Here is a 19,752-nt window from a genome sequence, read left to right as displayed (position 1 = left end):
GCCCACTTCCCTGGTGCTAGCTAGAGACTGCCCTCCCTGCCCACTTCCCTGGTGCTAGCTAGAGACTGCCCTCCCTGCCCACTTCCCTGGTGCTAGCTAGAGACTGCCCCACTGCCCACTTCCCTGGTGCTAGCTAGAGACTGCCCCACTGCCCACTTCCCTGGTGCTAGCTAGAGACTGCCCCACTGCCCACTTCCCTGGTGCTAGCTAGAGACTGCCCCACTGCCCACTTCCCTGGTGCTAGCTAGAGACTGCCCTCCCTGCCCACTTCCCTGGTGCTAGCTAGAGACTGCCCTCCCTGCCCACTTCCCTGGTGCTAGCTAGAGACTGCCCCACTGCCCACTTCCCTGGTGCTAGCTAGAGACTGCCCTCCCTGCCCACTTCCCTGGTGCTAGCTAGAGACTGCCCTCCCTGCCCACTTCCTCCACCTCACAGAACCTCACCCCACCTGCTCACGGTGCTGAACAATCATCCTGTACAGCTCTGTAGTAATCGCCAAGGCAAGCTAACGGCTGGTTGTTCACACTACACTTTGTCTCCAAACTCAAATGAGCAATAAAATAACCATACTTTGAAAAGCTAGTCCCTATTTGTCTTGTAAATGACTTTTTAATGATAATCAAGCCGCATCCATCCATCATGCCAGCACACGCCCATGCAGTTCTGTGATGGGACTCCTCCAATGACCAAATGGTATCCAATGACCAAATCTGTAATCCCAATGACCAAGTTGCAACAAAGCATGGTGCCTTTACAACAGTACATGCATCATCGTTTATAGGGACATGTATACGTATGTCTACAACATTGAAGCTTATGGAAAGCAGGGCGCTGAACTGACGTGTGTGTGTGTGTGTGTGTGTGTGTGCCTGCGCCTGCGTTAGATCCATAGCCTCAGCGCCCTGAAGCAGTAGCCACCTGTCACTACTAGCAGGGCTGCTGCATAGCTTCTAAATGGTGGCTCTTAGAAATGGGGGGTTGGATGGGGGGCCCTGGGATCCATTGTGCAGCTCAGACCCCACACAGGAATATATACAATAGAGAACTGGCAGCACTTGTAAAACACTAATGTTGAGCAATGTTTGTTTTGTGCAGGCCACACAGCATGTAGCCCAATGCTCACATGAACCATTGAAAGCCCAAAAGCACCCCAACGCCCCCCTTCTTCACCCCCTCAGCTTATGCTTATTAACATGAGCCCTTTTGTATTTTCCGGCTGACCATAGAGGTGCACTGGAGCATGAGTGAGGCAAATGACTCCCTTTTGGACTTAACATATGTAATGTTGCACTAATCAACATGCGGCCCGGCGTTGAGCCGTGCATATTCCAAACTGATATTATACATCATGGAAATGTGGCGGCCGCCGCAAATGCCAAAGAGAGTAAGGGAGCAGGGGGAGAGGAGGGAGAGAGCGAGGGAGCAGGGGGAGAGGAGGGAGAGAGCGAGGGAGCAGGGGGAGAGGAGGGAGAGAGCGAGGGAGCAGGGAGAGAGCGAGGGAGCAGGGAGAGAGGAGGGAGAGAGCGAGGGAGCAGGGGGAGAGGAGGGAGAGAGCGAGGGAGCAGGGGGAGAGGAGGGAGAGAGTAAGGGAGCAGGGGGAGAGGAGGGAGAGAGCGAGGGAGCAGGGGAGAGGAGGGAGAGAGCGAGGGAGCAGGGGAGAGGAGGAGAGAGCGAGGGAGCAGGGAGAGAGCGAGGGAGCAGGGGGAGAGGAGGGAGAGAGCGAGGGAGCAGGGAGAGAGCGAGGGAGCAGGGAGAGAGGAGGGAGAGAGCGAGGGAGCAGGGAGAGAGCGAGGGAGCAGGGAGAGAGGAGGGAGAGAGCGAGGGAGCAGGGAGAGAGCGAGGGAGCAGGGGGAGAGGAGGGAGAGAGCGAGGGAGCAGGGAGAGAGCGAGGGAGCAGGGAGAGAGGAGGGAGAGAGCGAGGGAGCAGGGAGAGAGGAGGGAGAGAGCGAGGGAGCAGGGAGAGAGGAGGGAGAGAGCGAGGGAGCAGGGAGAGAGCGAGGGAGCAAGGAGAGAGGAGGGAGAGCGAGAGCTGGCGTAACCGACTGATTGTGGGGCTGTCAAGTTGATTTGCATGAAAAAGGGTGGGCTAATTGCAACATTTAGCTGCAGCGTGGTGATAATACAGAACAGGATTACTAAAGGACACAGAGGGGCTTTTATTAACGCCAAGGATTTCCTGGGGTTTGGGAGAAACGCACCACCACCTTCTGTTTCTGTATGAGGCGTTCACAGCTACCACTCACCCACTGTCTGGCAGCCGTGGCATATCCATCACAACACACACACACACACACACACACACACACACACACACACACACACACACACACACACACTGCCTGAATCACTGTTTCAGCACCCGCTGCTCACCAGTCAAACAGCCACACCATATTTTTGTGTCATTACATTGACCAGCTCTGCAGAGATGGGGAAAGTAAAGTTAACTGCAGTGAAGGGCTAAGGCTGCTGAAAAGTGTTGCATGGGGGGAGGAGGTGTTGGGGTTACTAGAGCTGCCGAAGGCAAGCCTTCTCTTTCTTTCCTTTCTTTAATAATAAATGATGGATGTTTCAAATTAGAAAACAGTGCTGAGAAAATCCAATTCAGTGGCGAGCTTTGGAAGGAGGGCAAAAAGAATAAGCAGTGGACTTCTGTATTAAAGGTCTTTGTTTTGCTTCAATGCTCACAAAGGGGCCGCTGGTGTATGATTTAACATGCCTGGTGTATGATTTAACATGCCTGGTGTATGATTTAACATGCCTGGTGTATGATTTAACATGCATGGTGTATGATTTAACATGCCTGGTGTATGATTTAACATGCCTGGTGTATGATTTAACATGCCTGGTGTATGATTTAACATGCCTGGCTGGTGTATGATTTAACATGCCTGGTGTACGATTTAACATGCCTGGTGTACGATTTAACATGCCTGGTGTACGATTTAACATGCCTGGTGTATGATTTAACATGCCTGGTGTATGATTTAACATGCCTGGTGTACGATTTAACATGCCTGGTGTATGATTTAACATGCCTGGTGTACGATTTAACATGCCTGGTGTACGATTTAACATGCCTGGTGTACGATTTAACATGCCTGGTGTATGATTTAACATGCCTGGTGTATGATTTAACATGCCTGGTGTATGATTTAACATGCATGGTGTATGATTTAACATGCCTGGTGTACGATTTAACATGCCTGGTGTACGATTTAACATGCCTGGTGTACGATTTAACATGCCTGGTGTATGATTTAACATGCCTGGTGAAAATGGGCTCTATTATGTACCATTAAGAAATCAACCAGGCCCCACCCAGAGTGGATCTGGGGCTCTCAACCAGTTGTCGTGGCCTTTGTCTTTCCTCACTACGTATTGATTTATAGACCATACTCATCATCACATTGGGGTGGAGGAACACGATTCAGTGTGTGTGTGTGTGTGTGTGTGTGTGTGTGTGTGTGTGTGTGTGTGTGTGTGTGTGTGTGTGTGTGTGTGTGTGTGTGTGTGTGTGTGTGTGTGTGTGTGTGTGTGTGCTTGTGAGGGGACGGGCGTTAGGACGTGGATCAATGCTTGGTAAAGCCTGTGGATCTGGTCATTAACCATTTGTTATCTCTCTTCTTAACTCTCTATCTTTCCACAGACTTCATTCCTGTTCATTTCTCTCATTCCTCCACCCCCTCAAGTTCAATTAGTTACCTCTCATTCTCCATCACCCACTTTGGTACCCACTATTACTCTCTCGTAAACCTCCACCCTTCATCCCTCTTTCTTCCCTCACTCCCCCATCTTTCAATCCTGTCTCCCCCTCAGTCTCCCCTGCCTCCCCGATCCTCCTGGTCCTGCTGCTGGTCTCTGTGATATGCATGGTCTCTTTGTGATGGCAGGAATCTGGCTCTAATGAAGCCAGCATGACCAGAGAGCAGCAGCAGCAGCCAACCAGGAGGATGTCTGGCCTTTCACTTGCTGAACAGAGGGATTGGCTAATATCCCTGTCCACCACATTAAAAAAAGAATAGGAAAAATAGACATTCCTTTTTAATGAACCGTTTCCTCTGAGCCGGGACGCAAAGTTGGCAAATCCATAAAGTAAGGAGAAGTCAAAATGGAATAATAGTGGTGTTAGTTGTAAAAGGCACATTTCCTCTGTTTGTTCTCGCTGTGATCGGCGTAATGCTCCAGATTGGCACTGAAAAAAGGGTTCATGCTTTTGGCCTATGGGTCGAGGACTGAGGAAAGAGGTCTTCAAGGTCCTCTATAGCGTCTTTTTAAAAAAAGACTGGACATGAGAGAGGAACAACTGCTGGAGTTACAGTCCAACTCCCCTAGCAAGGGGAGGGTGAGTAGCTAAGTTACTGCAGCTTCACCCAGCTATACTACTCTCTTTATGAGTGCATGTGAACATGATTCACTGCAGTAGGAAGGACATTACTGGCACGCACACACACATGCACTCGCACCCACTCAGGTGTCAGGTAGACTACACTGCCGTAAAAAGCAGTGTTTCCCAGTAAAGATGGCCATATATTTCACTGCGGCGTGAAAGTGTTATTCTAGGTCGGATTCACAAGTTCAACACGGCTCGCCCGTAGGCTGCCACAGCTGTAGGGATTGTGTGTGGTTTTATCTTTGGTGTTTGGCTTTATATTGAGGAATTTTATATGCGTGTGATTTTTTTGTTCATTACAATGGCGAGTTTAAAAAGGTTTGGGTTGGACGGAGGACAGCTCGGAGCAGTACATGTTAGTTTTATTTGCGCTGCGGCCTTGTATGAATGATTCGATCAGTGTCCAACCGGGCCTGGTGCGTATAGTGCTTAAACAGCTACAGATGCAGGTCTGTGTGCCTCAGAGAGCCTTTGTTTAAGTTGGCTACCTCTTTTGAGCAGTTTCTCTAACCTCAGCCGCGGGATTTGCCAAAAGAACCTGAAGAAATGTCTCTTTCGATCCAATTAAGTCTGTCATTGCCCTTTAGCAGTAAACTGTGGAGGCAGCACATTTTTTCCTCAGCCAGCAGAGGTCATATTGCTATGCGTCTCCCAGCCTAAGTCTATTCTTATGAGCGGCCCTCTTGCCTTTTTCTCATCTCATTCTCATTCTGAGGCTGGGCTCATTTGGAGGAGTGGGGAGTTCTGGGCCGACAGGGTTCTCCTGACAGAACTGTAAACTCTGTGCAACACGTAACTTGGAGTGGTTCCCCGTGTCGGTTTGAGCGGCTGAGTATTTCAGCAGGACTCCATAATTATTAGGTCTTATTAGATCAGGGCTGCAGTAGATCCATTAGGCCAGGGTTAGGCTCACCTCTGGGATGGACTCTGGCTGGCCAGCATGCAGCGCTGCACTGGGCCTCTGGCAGCTGTTGGGTGTCAATGACAGAGAGAATATGGCCAAGTAGAATCAGCATTTCCATCGACTGAAACAGCCATGATGGGAGGATGTAGCCTAGGTGTGCCTATGAGCCAGGGCAGACCTAGTCAGGGGGGCGAGGTAGATTCTATTTGGCAGCTGTATACCGGAGAGAGATAATAGACACCATAGAAAGAATCCATGGTAGAATCCATGGCAGGGGGTTGTGGTGGTTGTTACAGCTGTGGTGGAGGTGAGTAGGGGAGTCCGTAGTAGACAGTGGGATTAGTAGTGGTGGCTGAAGCTGTGATGATGAGTATGTATAGGAGGGAGACAGTAGTAGTGGTAGATGGTACAGTACAGTAGCAGCAGCAGCATGGGAACTACAGGCAGCCTGCTGCTGTAATGAGAGAGTGAGCTGTCAGAGACACGCGTGTAATGGCTCCCCTGCCAGCCGCCCGGTTCAGGCCCTATGGGATTCAGCACAGACACTCGGTTTCTCTCTCTCTCTCTCCCTTGCTCTCTCTCTTAGGCCTGATCAGAGACCATGTCAGGCCTCTCATATCCTCCCAGCTGCTGTCTTCTTAGCTCTCTCACACACACACATACACACACACACACACACACACACACTCTCTCTATCTCTCTGTCACCTTCTCACTGGGCACACAGACTGAGGATGGACATTCAGGTAGTACATCTCCCAGGCTCTCCTTTCTTCCTCCCCTTCAGTCAGCCTGTGTGTACTGTACAGCTCCTCTCAGGGGAGTCTATTCCCAGTGAAGAGGGCAGGCAGCAGCTTCACATGGGGCCAGCCAGTATAGTCACGCAGTGATGTCACGGTGTCTATATTTATATCCCTCTCTGACAACCACTCTGCTGTAAGCACTGCTCTGCTGCTGTAGCACGTCCATGGTCAGCTGACTACTACTGTACACCACCTCCTGCTAGTCCAAGGTCATTTTCACTAGGCCTCCCTCCCAGTCACTCATTAAGACCAGATGGGGAGTTGAGATGTAGCTAAGGTATAGTCTACTGTACGAGTTACAACAACCAGTATGAAGACTAGCTTGTACTGTATGAGGGCCCAGTTCTGGGATATCTATTGCTCTCTGTTGATGTTGAGGATGCAAACATGCATTTCAGGATAATTTCTCATACTGTTCTAGCAGAGGAATGGAGTCTGAATCAGACCCCCCCAGCCTCATCTATAAATGCCCCCCTATGCAGCTCCGCGGTTATGACAGTCATTTGGTCATTCTGCTAATAACATCCTCTACCCAACTTTAAAGGCTTATTATCATATTGTGCCGGATGATTGACAGTTGACCTTTACGCTAGTTTATATTAAGCCAGTGAGATAGTGTGGGTCACCTCGATCGCCTCAGTGACACTGTATTAATACTAATCTGATAGAATTACCAGGAACCAATTAATGTGCAGGCCTGGACTGGGCAGCGGTAAAAGAGATAGTGTTAGCTCTCAGCTGGGCCTGAGCTGCAGCACACACACAGGGGTGCAGAGTTAACAGTAGGCAGCGTTCCACGTAGCCGCGCGGCGTTGTGTGAGGCCACAAGGTGAAGCGGTGCTGCTGTGGAAATGTTTAGGTGAGGTTACAGTGCCCCTGTTTGGCCTAACGAACACTCATTAGTCAGAGAGAAAATGAGGGAGAAGAGAAGGGGAAGAGGAGAGTGGTTAGTAAACCAGGAGTTCCATTTAGCTGTGTGTATTAACACTACAGGCATGGTGGAGGAGGGTTGTGGAGGGCTCTTTGTGCTGGAGAGCATCTGAGTGTATCAGTCTATTTGAGGTGCAGACACTCTCACTCAATAACATCAAGCATGCTTACCTGCTGCCTAATGCTCATGCTAATTTGCTTATTTTAATATCCACCGATTTCTCTTTCAGCCCCTGTGAATGGTAGCCGTGAATTACAGACGGCGACACAGTGACTCTGTCCCAATGATTCCCACAACGTATTCTGGGAAATCCAGGTCTAGGAGGCTAGAGGCTGTGGGTTTTTGTGGGGGGACTCCCCTGGATGTAAGGCAGACTGACCATGTAACATTTTACCCTGCTAAGACCCACTGATCCCAACAACCTCTACAGCCATTATTAACAGTGTTGAACAAGGTAAGCCTGAAGGTAGAGTGAGAGTCCTGAAATAACAGTGCTGGGCCATGGACAGAGCCTGATACCTGAGAAGGCCTGTCTGGTTGTGTACGGTCATCAGTCACTGGGAGGAAATAGTCACATTGTCACTTCTTTAATGGTAGCACAGAGACATGCAGCTGTACGTTTACTGTAGAGGCCTTGAGGCTGTAAACCTCTGTGGCTGGTGACTGGGCTACACACGGTGATGAGCCCCACGGTGCTAGTCACCTGAAATGTGCTTTAGGTGTCAGTGTGTCAACCCTATTCACAATGGAACAATAGTGCACTGGATGGATTTAAGCACATGATAGCTAGGCTATTTAGGGACTATGCCTGCCTACCCATGTCTCATATATAATAGTTATTTAATTCATGAATAAATAGTTTATTAGGCTTTATTAAATCTGGTAGAGGAGGAGGAAACTACTCTTCATCATAGGTGAGGTTATCTGATAGTTGTATTTGAAGTGACCAGGCAGCAGTATGTCTCTCTGCAGCAGTATGTCTCTCTGCAGCAGTATGTCTCTCTGGTCACTTTGGCCACATCCCAGGTGAACACAGGCCATCTGCTAAGTTATTTACCAATGATAGAATCTTCTAGACTTTTCATCTAAAGTTTGGTACAGTATATACGTACCACTGAAACCAGGCTGTAGTGTCTCTGTCCCCGTCCCCATGCACTGTGCCATGCCTGGCCTCTCTGCTGCAGCAGGCGACTAATGACCAAGGGGCTCTGGGATAGGGGGACTGGCTGCTCTGCTCTGGGGGTACAGAGGAAAGTGGCTCTACTTTTACAGCAAGATGACCTCCTCTCTCAAGGTCAAGTGGTGTTGGAGGGTGGAATGACTAAAAGCTCCCTAAACCCTGCCTGTCTGCCAGCCACTGGCACTATCCCATCATTCTGCACCCACCATGGTGACTACACTGGCTTGTTGTGCCAGGCTGTATGTGCCGTCCCGCTGTGTAAGTAGGCTTTTCTCTCTTTCTGTCAGTCTTTCTCATGGGTTATTGCTCCATATTTCATGGGGTCCCATGAGGCTGCTTGGTTTGTTTTGTTTGATGTCGTTTGCCAGCGAAACCAGTCTCATGAAATCTGGACCGTACCATCTCACTTTTTTAGTTTTTTTACCTTTATTTAACTAGGCAAGTCAGTTAAGAACACATTTTTATTTTACAATGATGGCCCTACCCCGGCCAAACCCTCCCCTAACCCGGACGACACTGGGCCAATTGTGCGCCGCCCTATGGGACTCCCGATCACGGCCGGTTGTGATACAGCCCGGGATCAAACCAGGGTCTGTATTGACGCCTCTAGCACTGAGATGCAGTGCCTTAGACCGCTGCGCCACTCGGGTGTGTTTCCAGTGTGACTCCCAAATGATGAAATGGAAGGACTAGTAAGGGGTGTTTGAGGGGAGAGGGGTTGTATGAGGAGGGAATGGGTGGGCGGGGGCAGGTCATAACATGCCAGTCAATCGGACACTGGGGTAGAAATCACCACCACTTGAGTTTCGTTTTCTTTTCAGATGGAACGCCATGGATATGCGTGATAATTACACATTTGGAAATGAGGGCTGTGTTTGTTCAGAGAAAGATAACATTCCCAGACTGTAACCAGAGAACGGCTGCTCTACACAGCCTACCAATATTACCTCCTTGCCGCACCGCGCCCTGCTGCATAATAAAGAGGCCCCTTATGCATATTAATATGAGCACTCTGCATAATGCCTACACCATGTGACACGCTCAGTAGCACACAGTCATCCTGTCGGTTCGGCTTTACCTTGCCCACATTTCACTACTATTATTTATGTCCACATTCCTCCATACAGGGATCCCCTACCTCTTACCCATCTTAACTCCTCCGCCCCCGGCTGCCAGCCTCGTTCCCACACACTCCCCCCCTCACACACACTCATGACTCCTTAAAACATACGGCGGAGGTGTGTGTGATGCCAAACGAGAACCTCGTTACCTCCCCTCCCTCTTGGCTGGCTGGTGGAAAGCTTTTGGAAGAACTACAGCGACATCTGCATGTGCTGTGGCTGCAGAGCGCCAGGCTGATACCCGCTATGCTGCGCCGGGCTTCTCCTGCCAGCCTGCTCCCCGCCGTACCGCCCCTCCGCCCACACTACCCCTCCGGCTCTCATTACTCAAATTACTAAACACGGCTAATTGTGCGGCGCGTGAAGCTCGCTTCATTTGAATATTCCTGCATATGGCCTGAGGGGATTTGCCTCGCAAGGGGATGGACCTAGCCGGGAAGTCTGGAAATTTGGGCATCCACAATTAGCCGAGCCAGGCGGGCGCTGCTCTCTCTGCATGGGGCTTATTTTACCTGGAGTTACGCCGTTTCTTTTTTCTTTTCAATTAAACGACGCAGCGAAGATCAGATCCTCCTTTATTTGGGTTTTAAAGGCCTCAACATTTTTAGTAACTTTAACTGGATTTATGATTTTTAAAAAATTCATAAATCATATATATATTTAAAAGAAATCATATATATATATATATATATATATATATTTCTTTATTATTTTAAATGTTTTATTGATTATCATACTGAAAATTGACAGGAGAGTGTGTGAAATAATAAAAATAAACATCTTTAACAAAGTCCCACGATTGGTTTTATGTTGAACTGAAACAGACGGTGGGGGGAGACAGAAACGGTCCACAATCTGTACGCCTTAATTAATAGTGTGGGGTGTGTGTGTGTGTGTGTGTGTGTGTGTGTGTGTGTGTGTGTGTGTGTGTGTGTGTGTGTGTGTGTGTGTGTGTGTGTGTGTGTGTGTGTGTGTGTGTGTGTGTGTGTGTGTGTGTGTGTGTGTGTGTGTGTGTGATCTTGGGAGCCAACAATGCAGCCCTTGTGTCCCATCACAAAAGGACAGTGCGCCAGACAGAGAGGGGGGGTGGGAGGAGGGGACATTCTGGAATCAGAAACAATGGATTAATCGCCTGTAATGATTTAATACAGGCAATCAGAGTCCAGGCAAGCATATTAATTTGCGCATAAATTACCCAACATTTATTTTTCAGACGGGGGGGGGGGTCAGCATGTGTGGGCAGTTGGGTTGGTTTTGTCTTTTCCCAGGGACATGGTGAAGGGTTGCGACAGAATGCCCCCAGCGATTCCCATGCTTATCTCTGTGCCCCGAGTCACCAGGTTTCAGCTCCCCTGGTCCCTGGTCCCACACCCGACCCGCTGGCGCTGCCCGCCCGCTGCCAGCAGCAGCTTGCCACCTTCCCAAGTAGAGAATGTTAAACCATTACAGCAGGTCAAACATAATTAAGAGTAAAATGCCCGCTTCCTCGTCAACATGATTTTGTAGCATTAATGATATCCAGAGATCACAGAATACATATTTGCGATTTGTTCTCTGCAAAATCGTCTGCGAAAAAAATAAGGAAAAAAATCCATTCCGTTAAAAGGTGCTGTAATTACAGGGATTACATTTTTTCTCCAAATCGTCCTGTATTAATTTACTATAACCATAGATATCCACATAATTTACATACACACACACATACTGTATGTATGACGAGTCCTTGCTGCGCAGATTGGAAGACACTCAATTAATCCAAGTTGGAAAGGTTGAGCGCGACCACTTTTTTAATTAACGTTCAATTAAAACCAATTGGCAGGTTGCTGGAATAGCAGGCGCACGGCTTTGAAGATTGCCATCGCATAATGAGTCGCTCTTTTCTTTTTTTACACTTTGGGCTCCTCCATTTCCACTCCCTCGCTCTCCGCTGCCAGTTGCCAATGTGCCTTAGCGATTTAATGATATGCAAATGAAATATGCATAAAACCATTCTGCTGAAGGATGATTAAGCACAGAGGACATTAGCCAGTGCCCGCCACAGTGTCTGTTGTCTCCTCTCCATTCCGCTTCGCCCGGCGCCAACGACAGACACCACTGGAACAAAGCTCAATACCAATTATAGGAGAACACTAATAATATCCAATTGAGAGAAATTAAATTCCAGGCAGGGTATTTTCTCACTCCTGTTTTGTAAGATCCACATCCAGAGAAGTGAAGGCAAAGTCCCCAGAGCTGAGGACTGGAGCTGTAGAGAGCAGAGAGGAAAGGAGAGGAGGCAGAGACCAGGTTTTCCAGGATAGCACTTGAAGAGACTAGCATTGCCAAGCATTGCAGGAGCTTTTCTCTGCTTGTTTGCGAGTAGTGTTGCATTATTTGAATGCTGTCTTATTATAGAAGGAAGGAAAATATCCCCCCTTTCTCAATCTCTCTCTCTCTCTCAATTTCCCTCCTTTCTCCCTCCTGTTCTCTGCTGCGAGCTCTCTTTTTTTTGGTAATCCATTTGTGTAATGAAGACGTGGCGCAATTAACATCCCCCATGGAATTAAATAAAAGGCCGATCATCCAAACCTCATTAGCTCCGAAAGATTATAATATCCACACGCGTTCCGCCGTGAAGGTTACGGGAAAAAACACAACAGAATCACGAATTAAACCGTTAATTGTGTGTATTTGGATCGCAGGTTTAAGCGACCGTGGCTTAGATGCCCAAAAAGATGCCACCATCCATACCAGCCTATCCTTACTGGTGGCAGCCTGGCTCTGACATCTTGGTGGTGTATGCCAAGGCAGTGTATGAAGCACAAAGATCTTATAATCCCTCCCTTTGGATGGCTTCTTCAATTATTCATATTCCACAACCGTGCCCTGTTGTCCAACAAAAATCCAGCAAAAGGGAAAAAAAAGTTTGGGATATCCATTTGTGATGGCCAATGGCTGATGTTGATTTCTTCCTCGCTAATTGTTGTAATTATTCCGGCGCAATTAGTAAAGTTAACGAAACCCTCCAATCTGTCTGTTTGCAGCGGCGCCTATCCTTGGCTCTGTGCCCGATGCCAGTGGACCTCGTGGGAACCACGGCAACGTTCTTCCGGACCCCGTAAGTACCAAGACCCGCGACCCGAACCGGTTGGTACCCCTTCTGCATCTGTTCCTCATAGTTTACCCCTTCCACTTTACACCAATAAAAACACTGGAAGGGTGGAGTTTGGTAGTTCCTTTGGTCGGTTGGCAAGGAGGGGGCAAACTAAAAAGCATGGGTGAGGGGGGTGCCAAAAGTGTTCCCACGGCCCCCCTACCCCTGCCTGGCGGAGCTGCAGGCAGGCCGAATGGGGTAGGGTATCTCCTCCCCTCCCCACCCCACCAGTGTGTGTGTCTGTGGCCGGGACTGCTGCTCCTGTCCCCCTGCCTCCTGTGCCCCTGCCCCCTCCACTGAGTTCCAGCATGTCTGTTGTCTGTGTGGCATCCCCCTCGCCTCAGTCTGGTTCCCATACTGGTGGATGCTGTATAGAGCCTACAGCCTGAGCCATTCATCTCCCTGGTGATTGCTGTGAATGTAGATAAATCGCACGCACACACACACACACACACACAGACACACACACACACACACACACACACACACACACACACACACACACACACACACACACACACACACACACGCCTGCCTGCCTGCCTCTCTGGCATAGCTTTGCTTGCTGCTGAAGTAGATTTTCATTCTTTCTGTTTTTGCCTTTTCTTTTTTTCTTTTTTCAGGAAGTTGTTCCTGTCACGCATAAATCCCACACACCTGGAGGAAACCATGATGCGCGATAAGTTTTTCTTTGGCGAAAAACAAAAAGTACAATTTAAACGAACGCAGAGAGAAAAGTAAATAAATTCCTGTCTGTCCGCTGATTATAATTTGTGTTGGTACTTCATTAGTATGCGTCCTCATGTTTGCAGTTTTTTCTTTTTGTGTGTGTGTCTTTGTAAACAGCTGCTGTTGAGACCTTGGCACAGTCCCTCACGTCCTTTCTTCCTCCCTCCTCTCTTGTGGCTGGCAGGCAGGCAGGCGATTGGCAGGTTGGCAGGGTCTGCGGCATGGAGGCAGGCAGCAGTGCCCATGGTAGACATTCCTCACCGCAGTGGCTGCCAGCCGGCTTGATGAGAGCTGGAGGAAAATGGTGTGTTAGAGGAGGAGGGGGGTGGGGGGGTTGGCACAAAAACAGGCACCAGCTTCACACCCTCCCCACAGAACAGCTTGCCGCTTTGTTTTGTTTGTAATCTTTCCCATTCCTTTCATTTCGTCCGTCGCGCTAATTAACAGAGCAAACTTTTGTTGTTCTAATTAGTCATTTGAAGCACTTGATGGTCTTTGTTTTGCACTTGGCTTTCTTTATCTTTGCCAAGCGACCCGCGACGGATGCCCGATCGTGTTGATTTGCTCTTGATCGTTGTGTACCATTTCTCGCCCCCTTACACTTTTCCGCGACAGATGCCACCGCGTTCCCGCTGGTACACCTCTCGAAGATTGTGGGTACCGAATCACCGCGCTCCTCGGGCATCCTCAGAAGCGGTGACTTTCCCGCAAATCCGTAAACACCACCTTCCAGATGAAGAAGACATGTTGCCTTTTCATCGCCTGTGTTATCCTAGGGTGCGCCGCGACTGTCGATGAGCAGGTTGGCATGGCGTACGCTGCCTGGCTGGCTGGCTGGCTGGCTGGCTGGTTGCCTGGCACAGGGGGTTGTGCTTGAGAAGGGAGAGCAAGAGAGCGAGAGAGAGAGAGGCGCTTCTTTTTGTCCCACCCCTCAGTCGTCTCTAGGACAACACCACAAGCTGCAAGTTTCTCTGTGTTGGTTGTTCTCAAATTTCCACTTCCCCCACCAGTCCCTTGTGGCAGAGCCCATTTCCTTCATCTCCCCTGGTCCCTGGCTCATTCGCCATCCCCCTGGCATCCTGCGCTGTGGGCCACCTATCGTCTTTTGTTTTTTGTTTTCAAACCGATACCTCCTCCCCCCACTCCTTGCCACCATGCTATGCCAAGCGCTCCATCCCAACCCCCAAGGTGTCCCCTGAAATTCCTCCAGGTGCGCCGCTCTTCTCTTCCCATCATCTGAAGGCTCCTTTCTTCTGTAATCTGGGGCAGCAGATGTTCTCCTCTTCTCCTCTGCGGGGGCATTGACTTGACATTGAGCCTTGTCTCCAGAACCCTATCCGCATCCGCACTCAAACTTCTACTATTTGTAAAACACCCACCCTCCCCCCAAAAAGTCCCACCCCTGGCGTGGCACTAGCTGCCAAATCAGGCGGGGGTCCTTCTGTCTCCCTGTCTACATCTAGCCGCCTACCCCCGAGAGCGAACACGAGTCCGCCCTGGCGCTACCACTGAATGGATGGCACTGTGCCAGCTTCTCTCTGCCATCATCTGCATTCGCTGCTTGTTTCTCTCACTCGCCCGCCCCCTCTCTTCTGTCTCTCCCTCTCTTACCCTCCCCTCGTTCTCCTCTTTTAGCCCCCCACCCCCCCGAGCCCCCCTTTTGTTCTATAGGCTTGACATTAATTAACATACGGGTTAATTGACTCTAAAAGCTGATGAATTGCTCTTTACATCTCCCATAGGCTGGCTAGCTGTGTGTCGCGCCCTGCGCCCGCGCCCCCTTCTGCCTGGCACCGCCTGTGCCTCTACCTTGCCCTAGCTAGCCTCCACGTAGGCTGGCGCTAATAGAGGAACAGAGAGATAGCCAGCCCTGCAGCCAGCAGCTCTGGTGTAGTGTAGTGTTATAGACGTGAGTGAGCAGTGCCCCTACCCCACTGTACGCTGGGAAGGATCTCAGGCTGCTTATTGGACTATAGCTGATCGCAGTTGACGTTTTGCTGTCTGATCCCACCGCAGGATGTTGCAATGGCATTTTGTTATAAATAATCAAAGTCCTCCTGCAACCACCTCCCACCCCTTTTTCTATCCACCCTTCTCCTCCCTTTTTCACCCTCCCTCTCTCTCTCCACCCTCTCCTTCCCTCTCTCTCTTTCTGTCTCTAAACTAAACACACTTTCACACCAGCAGATACCAACTCTCCTGTCCTGTTTTGCCTTTCCACTCTTTTCTATGACCATCTGTTTAGCTTTTCCCCATTTTTTTAATGAACTTTGAGGATTAAATGGATGACGAATCAAAGTTGTAAATAAATTGCCATGTTTTTGGTCGTTTTTCTAATAGCGCTCCTTATGTACCTTGCGGTAATTATCTTTTCTCTCTTGTCGTTAGTGGTTTCGGGGAGCCTCGCTGAGAATTAGCCTGAATTAGCTATGTCTGTCATATTTGATTAGGTAATTATCTTGGCCACACCGCTTTCTGTCTTTTATTTTTTCTGGTCGTTCCGAACGGAGCTGATGAGGTTAAAAACAAGAGACCGAGCAGGTTTTAAATATTAAATAATATGCCCCCCTCCCTCTGAAAGGGGTCTGCCAAGTGCCGTTAATTAGCCAGGCTGCTGCTCGCATTAATAGTCAAGGTAGAACAGAGTCATTAAGACACAGCAACACTCAGACACACACACACACACACACACACACACACACACACACACACACACACACACACACACACACACACACACACACAGCCAGGTTACCAGGTGCCTCAGGATAGAGGCTAGCTGTAATCTATAATTTCCCTCTCTCTCCCTGCCTGTGTTTAGATTTGATATGTGTCTGGTCGTAAGCTGTTTAATTGCTGATGTTCTTAGTGTTGTCTCTTTTCCCTGCGATCTCCCTGTTCTGTTTTTTGGTGGGGCGGCGAGATCCCTCGCAGCGGCTCCGTCTGGCGCTGGCGTTTTGGGGAGGCTGCGATAGGATGGTGAGACGGTGCGCTGGCACACCACTCCACGGGGTTGAAACACGCTATTCTCTCCTCTTTCACACCCTTTTTTATTTTTTTCATTATTAAATAAAAAGGAGCATGAGGCAACTGAGGCAACAAGAGGACTCCATTATGCAAATGCTCTGTTATTTGCATAATGTCTTACGCCAGGAATATGCAAATGAAGCGTATAATTTATGAGCGCCTGCGTCTGTCTCAGTGTTCCCATAACTTACAAAGAGGATCATTTTTGTTCTACACCCTCTCTTCTCCCCTCCTCTCCAGGCTGGCACAGACACACACAGTCTCACACACACCATACCCATACAAAACAAGCACACGCTCTATTCTCACAAAAGGGTTGGTGGCTGTGTGTACCATGGCTGGGTGGGAAACAACTTGTCTGGCAGACTGATGGGGGATAAGGAGGCAGGCTAAGGAAGGGAAGGGGAGGGTTGGTGTGATGGAAGACATGGTGAGAGGGGCACATAAACCCCCTTTACAAAGGAACAGTAGCAGAAGCACATTTTCTATAATAAATTAAGGGACACTAATGCGGGGCCGGGTGCTGGGGAGCCCCTGTGCTTTTTGACTTTTGTTTTGTCTTTGCGAGAGAATATGGTCCAGCCTCTTCTGGCTTTTCTTTGATGCCCGCTTTTGGAGTTGAGATTTCTGCCTGTCACAGGAGCTGGTAGCTAATCCTCATCTGGAGGGTTTCCTCAGGAGTCAGTCTGAAGAAGGCAGAACAGCGTCGGCCGGGATGGAGAGGAGAGGAGAGAAGAGGGAGAGAGAGGCTGCATCTGAAGGCTTGTGTGTGGGCTCCACTCCACACAGCCTCCAGTACCCGAGGCTGCAACATGTCAACCCAGCCCAGCCAAGTCCTCCTCACCTCAGCGCTGCTACAACCCGGACCAGAACTAGGAGAAAACCCGGAGGCATCCATGTTGTCTGATCCGAACCCAACAGTTTTGTTTTATTTGAGCCTTTTTCTCCTCAAGCTTCTGTCTCTGTTTTTTTCCTCACCCCGGGTTATTGTAATCACCAGCCTGTTTTGCATACTTGATCTGTGGCTAATGTCTGAAGTGACAATACCACATTGTTGAAGAGACAGAAAGCCACAGACGACATGCGTTGGAGAAAAACACGCCCATTTCTGCATTACAGTGTAGTGTGGAGTTGGGCGGAGAGAGACAAACTTTGGACGGTTGCGCTGGTTTTGAGAAAGACATTCCTCTTCAGGGCCTCCAGACCTCTTTTTGTTTTCTCCTTCATCTTTTTCTGTCCTCGTCTTCTTGCTGGCGACTTGGTGGCTTTTCCTCTCTTTGTATGTGTCCCACACACGGATGGATGGATGGATGGCGGCTGGGGAGGCTGTGTGTATGTGTGCCAGGACAGAACCCCCCCGTCACACACAGGACCAGTGTGCCCGCCTCCCACTGAGCCCAGGGGCATCTGCTGCCTACTCCTCTCTGCTTTCCTGGTAGCAGCTAAGCATTTTACAGTTCAGAGATGGTGCGGGCACCACAGTGTGTGTGTGTGTGTGTCTCTGTGCCTCCGTGTCTCTGTGTGTCTGTGTGTGTCTGTGAGTGTGTGATGGCTTTCTGGTATACAGCTCAAACACACACTCACACAGGGTGTGTCACCTTGACTCCAGGCAGTGCAGGATTCTCTATTGCAGTGATCAGATCTCAGTATGGCAAAGGACAGAAGACTCTTCCGTGGGAATATTGGCTTTGCTTCTCTGTATCCGTGCTGTGTGTGTCCATGGCTTGGACTGTCACTCGCTAGGCTATACTGTACTTACAGCCTTCGGATCCTGCTACAGCCACTGTTAATTAGAGCGCCGTGATCATTATCCGTATCCATTTAATTCATCGCTGCTCTCAATTGTCGTTTCTGATTCACATTCATTTGTTTTGTGTATATTGGCACAGTGTAATTGGACAGAGTTTCTGTGTGTACGTATGTTTCTTTTGCAATCGCAATTATATCAGGAATTAGCGTTCTGCTGGTTTAATTATGCCGCTCAGACCTTTCATTATTCACATGCATGACAATGAGCTTCTCGATGAAATGTTGAATATTCACACCAACGCACATGTTCTGAATATCAGCTGCAGGTCATCAAGAGCAACGTATAACAAATGGAATTTGCAATGTTTGTTTTTTTCATTACATTTCCCAAGTGTTCATGAAGTTAAATCGCAAAGTGCAATTGAGACTATAATTGACAATGCAAACTAGTCATTGGCTAAATTAGCAATGTCAAATATAACTAGGTCTGTATTTTTTTTAATCCGTTTCCCACTCATTTTCTCTAACGAGACCAGCAATTGTTAATTCACAGTTTAGTTGCCCTGTTTTTTAAATCTGTGACAGAGTCACATTGCTCATTATTTTATGTGGCACATTACTTTCACCTGGCCCATGTCAGTGAAATTGTTGCTCTTGTTTTTATTTGTGTGTTAAACTGAAGTGAGGAGCTATTCTGGCATAAGTGGGAAAGGAGATTTAAAGCCCTGAAAATACCTCCACACTTCTTGTGCTCTCATCAAACAGGAATAGAAACAGGAATTTCATTCTCTGAAAAAGCCAAAGAAAAGCAATTTAAAATGTGATTTAACTTTGGTTTGAAGTTCTATTGGAGGTCTGTACAGGACAGCTGAGCGGCCTGCCATTGTCACTTGTATATATCCACAGACTGAATTAAAAACTCAGGGCATTTGGGAAGGCAAAGAAAACTGCATTTAAAGGGAAATGGGAGAGAGACAGAAACAGAAAGACATGACATTGGGCTTTCAAAAGGATACTTTGTTTCGGAAATAGGCCCACCTTTGCTTTAGATTCAAACTGTGTGTTTGGAGGTCTTGATCACCAAGTTTCTCAACTATTTCATAAGCACATTGGATACGAATAACAATGCACGAACGGACCAACGAGACCCAAAATAATGTATGATTGCAGTTTGCTTAGGTTTTGTGCTTGCAAGTATATTAAAATGTATGTAGTTCTGTCCTTGAGCTGTTGTCTATTAATGTTCTGTATTATGTCATGTTTCGTGTTTTTGTGTGGACTCCGGGAAGAGTAGCTGCTGCTTTCGCAACAGAACTTGTCCCGATTGGTGTTTTTAAATCATTGATGAAGGATTTTGAGGCTGATTCCCTGACCTGTCAATGTTTTTAATTTGCTGTTTTAGGATTTTGTTATACTCCTGTGAATTCTATGTTTTTTTTACTGCCTGTAGTTTTTCATGTTGTCTGTCTGTAATTGTGTAATGACTTGTGTAATGACTTGGTGCTGCCTATCTTGGCCAGGATGCTCTTGAAAAAGAGATTTGAAATCTCAATGAGCCCTTCCTGGTTAAATAAAGGTTAAATAAAATAAAAAAAATAAGTATACAAATAAAATCCTAAACTCTAGTAACTGCATAATACAAACAGCATATGCTTACTTTGGCTAGTTGAATAGACACTTCCTGCTGAAACCCTGAAATAGTTTCGGGCTGTAATTCTATCCCAAACAATGTAGGAGAAAATATCACAGTATCCTAACTAGCAGTATTGTGATGCAGAATATCAAT

General features: G+C 48.3%; 1 protein-coding gene across 3 annotated transcripts in view; it reads left to right on the top strand.

Annotated features, from left to right (window-relative positions):
* Nucleotides 1-19,752, top strand: part of LOC106587320 (uncharacterized) — a 69,045-nt gene that overhangs the window by 24,596 nt on the left and 24,697 nt on the right. For all 3 annotated transcript variants that reach the window (XM_082969491.1, XM_082969490.1, XM_082969492.1), the window contains one exon: nucleotides 12,352-12,425. The gene's annotated coding sequence lies outside the window, so the exon portion shown is untranslated. The remainder of the gene's footprint in view (nucleotides 1-12,351; nucleotides 12,426-19,752) is intronic.

This window comes from Salmo salar, chromosome 26, assembly GCF_965601325.2.
Source record: "Salmo salar chromosome 26, fSalSal1, whole genome shotgun sequence".
In the NCBI taxonomy this organism is placed as follows: Eukaryota; Metazoa; Chordata; class Actinopteri; order Salmoniformes; family Salmonidae; genus Salmo; species Salmo salar.
This window is presented reverse-complemented; position numbering and strand designations above follow the sequence as displayed.